Raw genomic sequence first — 9,431 nt, 5'->3', positions numbered from 1 at the left:
GCATGCTTTTTTAAAAGTAGGCCCAGCTCCCAGAGGAAAACCATGAGGTTAAAGTCTCTGAAGCTATGACAGTGTAACTCATTTCCTGTTTTGCTCAACTGTCTAGACACAGATCTCATAAGCATTAGGTTAAAAAGAGCAGGTTACATATGAAATGTGACCGCAGGAAGATTACAGGCTTCTACCTTTGTCCAGTGACTCCCTTGAAACAGGATGTTTCGCCTTCCTTACCCCACACTCTTTTCCTTAAGCCCTCTGAAGCTGAAACTTTTATTTCTCTCTCTCTCTCTCTCTCTCTCTCTCTCTCTCTCTCTCTCTCTCTCTGTGTGTGTGTGTGTGTGTGTGTGTGTGTGTGTGTGTGTGTGTGTGTGTGTGTTTCTGAGATAGGGTTTCAGACAGCCCTGGATGTCCACTCTGTAGATGACCAGGCTGTCCTCAAACTTAGATCAGCCTGCATCTGCCTCCTGAGTGCTGGGATCAAAGGTGTGAGCCGCCACCACCCATCTTGAGGCTGTATTTCAATGCAGGAATAAAAACCATCTTTTTTCCCTAAGTATCCCTTGATACTCTCTTAAAGATCTATTTATTTATACAAGTATACTGTAGCTGTCTTCGGACACACCAGAAGAGGGCATCAGATCCCATTACAGATGGTTGTGAGCCACCATGTGGTTGTTGGGATTTGAACTCAGGACCTCTGGAAGGTCAGTCAGTGCTCTTAACCACTGAGCCATCTCTCCAACAAGGCCCTCAATAATCTTAATGCAGTTTTCCTCCTAGGTTTTATTTGCTTTTGGTGAAGGGAGCAGGGGTTGTTTTTACTAGAGGGTCTCATGATGTAGGGTCTCTATCTGTCTTGGAATGCATTAGGTAGATTAGGTTGGCCTTAAACACACACACAGAGATCCACTCCCTGTCTCCTCAGTGCTGGAATTAAAGGCGTGCACTACCACACATGACCATCACTAGATTTGAAGTCACTTCAAGACAGTTTACAGCAGCTTTCTTAGGAAAGAATATAGAACTATTTTGGGTTATTACACAGACTTTAGTCCCAAATGAGTTTGTTACTACTGAATGCATATGAACTGGATATGTTGGCTTTTTAGTAATGTAATATTTACCAAGTGAGAATCTCATACTTGTATACAATGTATTTTGACCCCGTTCACTCTCAGGCCCCCAGACCCACCCCGACCCAGTCCTACCACATATGGTTATTGTTCTTACCCTATCATCTGCTTTATAAAGTATTGATTTTTACTGTTTTAAATATATAATTTTTCTAGAAAACACATTTTGTTGTTTTGTTTGAAACAAGCTTTTACTCTTTCTACCTCCCAAATGCTGGGATTAAAGGCACACACATATATACATACATACCACACGCACGCACGCACGCACATTGATCTTTAAAACAGAAGAGAAGTAACTCCTTGGAGACATCTGACCATACACCAGGTTTCTGCATCAGTATTAAACTTCATGAAAATGGTAAGAATACTATAATTAGAATGTTTGTAGTGTCTTTGTTATAGGTAAGGTTTCACGATATCTGCAAGTTGCTTTGAGTTCATTCAGGGTGGGGGCAGGGGAGCAAGAGAATTCTTCCCTACCAAGAGCAAAGACTATTTTTCTCTTTCCTAGGCTGGATGCTCCCCCTTCTGTACCAAGAGAGCAAAACATATATCAAAGTGGATTTTCCAAACCATGCCCCACGGTGAGACAGCAAGGCTCAGAGACTTTCAGAGATGATTGGAGTTGGTGTACCTATGTCAGGCATGGGACTGAAGGAAGGTCAGGAGTTACAAACCATTCCAGGCCAGTGAGCCTTCCAAAAAGAGCCACCTGTTTTTAACAAACCTACTCCCAACCTCTCACTACCAGTATCGCTCCCACTAACCTCCATCATGTAAATACCTAAGTCTGTTTAGGGTGAAGGAAAGTCACGGCTGCAAAGAGGCTGAGGTTGGGGAACCTAGCTTAGCCTTGCCTATGATGAGCGTGATCTCGGAGACTGAGCTCTGGGATGCATTCCAATGTTGTTTATATGCTCAATGACCTCTTAAAGCACCCTGAGCCTGTGAACTGGGGATGCAACTGGACGTAGATTAAAGGGAACCTGAGAGGACCCAATGATTTGTTCTGATGTAACTGGATCATCCTCTTAGGATGCAGTAATTTGAGCTGGAGAGATGGCTCAGTGGTTAAGAACACTGACTGCTCTTCCAGAGGTCCTACATTCAAATTCTAGCAACCACATGGTGGCTCATAGCCATCTATAATGAGATCTGATGCCTTCTTGTGGTGTGCCTGAAGACAGCTACAGTGTATTTCATAATAAACTTTTGAAAAAAAAAAAGGATGTAGTAATTCTCCAGTCAGAGCTGGGTTCAAATGATATTCATTACTAACTGCTCTGGGCAAGTTACCCTGTCTATGTCCTCATCTGAAAAATAGGAGTAACAATTCCTACTTCATAAAGTTAACGTAGGGATTAATAGTTCATATACAAGCTTTGGGCGGTACCTGGAACCAAGAGAGTACTCACCAAGCATCGGCTATCATTACGGATTCCAAGGTGCTCTTTTAAACTGATTTTAGGAAGCTGGCCATGGTGGTACATGCCTTTATCCTAGCACTTGGAAGGCAATGGCACGTGGTTCTCTGTGAGTTTGAGGCCAGCCTGGTCCACAAAGCAAGTAACACAGAGAGACCTTGTCCTCAAGAACCAAATTAATTAATTAATAAAAATCAATATTAATTGAGTGTTTAGAGAATCACAGCATCACCATGAAGTAACGAGACACGGAATGGTAAAGGCAGGCGCCCATCCTTAGTTGCTGTCACAGAGCTCCTACTTATCTAAGCAATAGAAATGCTAGAAAAGGGCTGGAGAGATGGCTCAGTGATTAAGGGCACCCGACTACTCTTCCAGAGGTCCTGAGTTCAATTCCCAGCAACCACATGATGGCTCACAACCATCTGTAATGGGATCAGATGCCCTCTTCTGGTGTGTCTGAAAGCAGCTACAGTGTACTTATATATAATAAATGAATAAATCTTTAAAAAAAAAAAGAAATGCTAGAAAAAAATCATTTGTTCTCATCTTTGGTCTGGGGCCGGGGCTACTGACACGGAGCTCCTAAAGGCCTTGTAGACAGAGGTGCTGGGATCTGAGGCATCTCCTGGGGTCTCCTAGAGCATCTCTTGTTCGAAGACAAACTCTTCTCTCTTATTCTGGTTTGGTTTAGGAGACAGGTCCCACTCCGTAGCCCAGGCTGACACAGTTCTTCCTGCCTCAGTCTCCCCAGTGCTGGGAGTAGAGGCATGAGCCGCCATGCTCCACTTAGAGTGCTGAGTCTCTTGCTGGCCTTCTGTGATCAGGAAGCCCAGGCCACGGTAAGAAGTTTGTTTTCAGCCCCACCCCACGTTCTCCAGAGGAGGAAGGCTGAAATGGAGAAAATGCATATCTATATAATGAATGCTTCATTTAAAAATGCCTGCACTACGGGGCAGTGGTGGCACACCTCTTTAATCCCAGCACTCGGGAGGCAGAGGCAAGTAGATTGCTGGAGTTCAAGGCTAGCCTGGTCTACAGAATGAGTTCCAGGACAGCCAAGGCTACACAGGGATAATCTGTCTCGAGAAAGAAAAAAAACCTTAAATCCCTGTACTGGATGGGTGAACATTTCTGTGTACTGGGAGGTTGGCACGGTCACCAAGCATGACTGAAAACTGGTAATCCTGTAACAGCCTAGACAATTTTTTGTCCATACAGTGGTGATCCTCTCGGGCTGGAGAGATGGCTCGGTGGTTAAGAGCACAGATTGCTCTTCCAGAGTTCAATTCCCAGCAACCATATGGTGGCTCACAAGCATCTGTAATGGGATCTGATGCCCTCTGGTGTGTCTGAAGACAGCTACAGTGTACTCACATAAATAAATATATCTTTAAGGGAAAAAAAAGATGGTAATCCTTTCATAAACCTAAAACTTGATCCAAACCTCTGAGCATGTAACTGAATGCCCACAGGCCAAGACCTCCAAAAAGAAACCTTTCCCAATCTCACAGTGATTGGCTTCCCCTGTGCTGTTCATGTGCATATACCATGCCCATCTCTTTACCTGCCAGTCAGTTCCATAGTCAGACTCAGTGGTAAATGTGTTCCTAAATTCTGTGAACCATCCTAGCAAAATTCTCAGACTCAAGAGAAAGTCATGGGAACCTCACCTTACAGCAGGCCAGTCAGAAGGGGCAAGGGCACGATAACCTACTACTTGTGATTGGCATTTGAAACGGCACACAGGTTATGGGCCTGAGACCTTAACCCATGGGACCTGACTGAAACAACAGGGGTGTGTTAAGTCTCTAGATCACTGACTGACACTGCATATCCAGCATCAAACCTACAGTGTTTAAATTAAAAACTTGATTACGTGCTGCTTGCCCGAGAGATCTTCGGTAGCTGGCCTTGAGAAAATATTACCACGTTTTGGGCTAGAGATTTACAATATCCATCTTCGGAAGAGGAGAAGGGAAACTGTAAGAAATGACTAGTCCAAAATCCAAATCCTTATTTTAAGGGCGTGAGATGCCCGTATTGCTTCGAGAGTACCACGGTTTTCAGTCACGATCAGCGGATCTTCGGTGTAGGTTACCCAACAGTGTCATGCCAGCCTGCAGGAAGAAAGGGTAGGCTCACAGAAGGGTGTTTCTTCATGAAACCAATACTAAGGAACCACAGGAGTTCCTGAATGTGTTTCCTCAGCCTTAAATTCAGTTACTTCACCAAGACAACGTGATGACGCTTGGTTTCCTAAAATACGACAGTGACTTGTTACCAGTTGCCACGGACAAACCCAGCAACAACCCTCAAGTATAGTGTGGAGTTCCTGTGGCAGTAGGGAAGGGTCTGGTGTCCTATCTGGCTGATCTACTATGAAAGCTCCCTCTCTTTGTATTCACTCTGGGCCTTCTGAGCCTGCACTGCATGGCGGTGCAGCTCAAAGCTGTTCAGAGCATAGAAATACACCCTTTAGTAGCACATAGACCTCTCCTTAGGTGTCCAAAGGTCTCTTATCTTGAAGCCAAGTCAGAAGGGTCAGCACCAATGAACAAGCAAACTGGCAAGGGCCTGAGGAGAGCCAAGCCAAGTGGAGTCCTAAACTGATCTTAGCATTTTGTGTAATTGCAGGCCTGGTAGTGAAAGCCTATAGTCTCGGGATGACATGGTGAATTGAGGTCAGCCTGGGCCACATGAGAGCATTTGAAAAAAAAAAAAAATCAGAATAGAACATCAAAGTGCCATGGCTTTTCCTGCTTTAGATTTGAATATATAGTTGCTCAAGCTGTGCCTGTTAAAATACTTGTATTCAGGTTAGGCACACTGTTTTAATCCCAGCACTCGGGAGGCAAGGGAAGCGATCTCTGAGTCTACATAGAGAAAGAGACTGGTCTACATAGCGATTTCCAGGACATCCAGGGCTACATAGTAAGACCCATTCCCAAAAAACAAAAACAAGCAAAAAAAAAAATTAAAAAAAAACCAGAATTTGTGCTCATTAATTTTAAAAAATGGGTGTGTATGTGTATGTGTGTGTGTATGTGCGTGTATAGCGATGTGCACTTGCCTATGTCAGCATAGTTAGAGACAGAGCTCAACATTGGCTCCCTTACCAGTCTATTATTTGAGACAGAGTTGTTCTGAGCCTCAAATGACCGAGCCTGGAGCTAGCAGTGCCAGGCAGGCTGGTCGTCCAGCAAGTCTCTGGGTCTATCTGTTGCTGCGTCCGTGATGCTAGGGTTGTAGACATGAGCTATACACTCGTCTTTCACTTGGATGTTGAAGACTTGAATTCCGGTTCCCACTAAGACATCCCTTTGAGGGTCCCCTCTTTGAAGAGGAGACTCATAGACTGTTGCCATACTTGCTGTATAGGCAGGAATGACTCTGAACTCCTGATGCCCCTGCCTCTATCTCCTAACGGCTGAAATTACTACTGCCATGACGTAGCTGAAACCATGGTGAAACCCGATTACAGACTGTGAAGTAGAACTGAGGGGCTGGAGAGATAGAGGGCTCAGCAGTTAAGAACACCCACTGCTCTTTCAGAGGACCAGGGTTTGATTCCCAGAACCCACTTGAAGGTTCACAGTGTCTGTAACTCCAGTTCCAAAGGATACAATGGCCTCTGCAGGCACGGAATGTGTAGGCACACATGCAGGAAAACATCCATACACTTAATATATATAGTTTCTGCCAACTGTTTTCTGTCAACTGGCACTAGCTAGAGTTATCAGCAGAGGAAACCTCAATTGGAAAATTGCCTCCATAGACCATTTCCCTGTGAGGCCATTTCCCTGATTAGTGATTGATAGGGGAGGGACCTCCAGCCCATTGTGGGTGGGTGGTGCCATCACTGGGCTGAAGGTCCGGTGCTATAAGAAAGCAGGCTGAGGAAGCCCTGAGGAGCAAGCCAGTCAGCAGTGCCCTCCATGCCCTCTGCATCAGCTCCTGCTGTTGGTGTTCCTGCCCTGACTGCTTAAATGGTGAACTGTAATATCCAAGTATAAGTTAAATAAAACCTTTCCCTCCCAAGTTACTCTTAGCCATGGTGTTTCATCACAGCAACAGAAACCCTAAAGTAAGAATAAACAAGACTATGGATCCCAGAACCAGCCTGAAAGCTGGACGGGTGTGGCAGCTACCTTAAGCCCAGCAGTAGGGCAGAGGAGGCAGGCTGGCTAGCTAGAGTCAGACCAGCTAGAACTGCCAGGCAACGAGTTCAACAAGAAATCCTGCTCCAGGAAGTAGAGCAAGGAAGACAGTTGGCATCGACGGTAAGCCCCCAAACACACACACACACACACACACACACACACACACACACACATCAAAAATACAAATACACAAAGTTGCAGAATATAAACCATTCTCTTTTCTTCCTCTCCACTCCTATATAGTTCTCATTTGAGGCTCAAAACTATCAGGTAAAACAGCCCAGAGAGGCTTCCAGACCAGTAAATATCAAGCAGTAATGGAGAGTTATGACTGAAATTTGACTTTTTTTTCCTTCCTCTAACTGAGTACAGGGACAAGATCTCAGGATCTGGCCCCAAGAGTTTGAAGAAGCTCTGTACCCTGCAGGTCTTGAATGGGGAGGCTCATCCATCGTCCATGATAGCAGGAAAGACATGTGCCGGCACAGTCTGACAGTATTAACATCCTGCCCTTCAATTCGCTTCCAACATTCTTCCAATAAATTGCTCAAAACCTCGGGTCCCCATGGAAACCTCAGGAAAGACTACTGACTCTAAGTGAAATGTTGCTAGTCCTCCTCCCTTGATAATGAACAGTTAGTATTAAAGATCAGGCTCTGTGAGACACCTACTTTAGCTTATGAACAAGGCCACAGTCTCTTTGGACTGAGTGGGTAAAAGGCAGTTCACCCTCCAACACTGGCCGTTAGCTCAAAGGAAAGGGAGAAACCATTCTGTGTGTGAGTGCCCAGTCTCAGTATAGACACAAGACAAGAGACTTTACATCCATGTTTTCAACCAGGGGCTGGAATTAGGTGTTCACCAAGGATGGTAAAATTAAATTAAATCAATTTCTTGTGTTCTTTGCTACAGGCAAAAGTTATTTGAAACATACTTTCCAGACCAAAAGGTAGAATAAAGCTCAGAGTCAGACCTGAAGTACCTGTCCAGAAAAGGATGGGGTAAATCTGAAGAGACAGAGCTGAGCTGTCGCTGTTTGGACCTAACACATCTCCCACAGGCTGGTTTCCCAGCTCTGCTGAACGGAGAAGCTATGGAACTTTCAGGAGTGCCAAGGTGACAGAAGTAGGCTACCAGGGACAGGTCTTTGAAGGGTATATCCAGGCCCTGGTTCCTACTATGCCTTGGTGCATCCTGTCTCCTGATCCACCACTCCTTCTTTGCCAGGATACATTGAAACCATAAGCCAAAAAAGGCCTTTATCCCCTCAACTGTCAAGTCTGAGCTTAGTCACAGTGAGGCAAAAGTACCTGGATATGCTATTCAAGCACAAGAATCCAGCAGCACTTCACTATCACTGGCCAGAGATCCGGTGGAATGGAAACTTGACATTCCGGACCCCAAGCTACACATACATGATGGCTCACTTCCCAACAGCTGGGAGGCTGAGGCAAGAGGACTACCATATATTCGAGGCCAGGCTGGGCCAAATGATGAGTCCACACCAGCCTGAGCTCCAGAGTAGGACCTTGACTCAAAGCAAAGAAAAACAAAGCAACCTCAGAGAACGGCAACCAGAAATACACAGGGGGCAGTCCTAAGGCTAGCAACAATGACAACTTTGAAGAATGACAAATAAGAGAGACAGAAAAAGAGAGGAAGGAAGGAAGGAAGGAAGGAAGGAAGGAAGGAAGGAAGGAAGGAAGGAAGGGAGGGAGGGAGGGAGGGAGGGGGGAGGAAAGGAGGAAGGGAGGGAGAGAGGGGGGGAGGAAAGGAGGGAGGGAGGGAGGGAGGGAGGGAGGGAGGGAGGGAGGGAGGGAGGGAAGGCTGGCAGACAAGATCCATCTTCTAAGGAACCCATGCTTCATTAGAACTGACAGAAATCAAGCTGGGTATGGTAGTGCATTCCTACAATCCAAGTACTAGGGAGGAAGAGCCAGGAAGTTCAAGTGTTGCCAAGGCTACAAGGGAATATTTATCGTTTAAGGATAGACAACTTCAATTTCAAGGTGTCTGGGAAGTCCAAACATCCACAGACATTATCGGAACTGCACTAGACAAACTTCTGTCTCTTTTTTTTTTCTTTTTTTCGGAGCTGGGGACCGAACCCAGGGCCTTGCGCTTGCTAGGCAAGTGCTCTACCACTGAGCTAAATCCCCAACCCCCTCTTTTTTTTAAAAAGAGAAATTGTGTGTCAACTCTCCCTTCCACCACATGTGTTCTGGAACTGGACTTAGGTCATCAGGCTTGGCTGCAAGTGGCTTTCCTCACTGACTTGTACCAGACATACATTTCAAGCCCAAATCAGACAGGTGCTCACAAAATTGGCCAAAATAAAAAGCCAGCCCTTCCAAAACGCAATTTGTAAATCAAAGTACAATCCTCTGGGTCTTGATACTTTTTGCTCAGGGTAAAGTATTTCTGTGAGGCAGAATGCCAAAACTTACCTTCTTTGGTTTAGCCACAAGACACTGTCTTGTTCTGGGGGCTGAGAAAGTGGCTCAGTCAATACTTGCCACGCAAACAGGGAAACTGAGCCCAATCCCCAGTACCTACACCAAAAAAAATGAAGTGAACTGAAAAAAAAAATTATTGTATGTTCATTGGTGTTTTACTTGCATGTGTGTGAGGGCGTCAGAATCCCTGGAACTGGAATTGTGGACGGGAGTCGCTGACAGGTGTGCGCTGCCACGTGGTTTGCTTGAATC

The sequence above is a fragment of the Rattus norvegicus genome, chromosome 7 (genome assembly GCF_036323735.1).
Source record: "Rattus norvegicus strain BN/NHsdMcwi chromosome 7, GRCr8, whole genome shotgun sequence".
Lineage (NCBI taxonomy): Eukaryota > Metazoa > Chordata > Mammalia > Rodentia > Muridae > Rattus > Rattus norvegicus.
The sequence above is the reverse complement of the archived record's forward strand: the minus strand, read 5'-3'. Positions refer to the sequence as shown.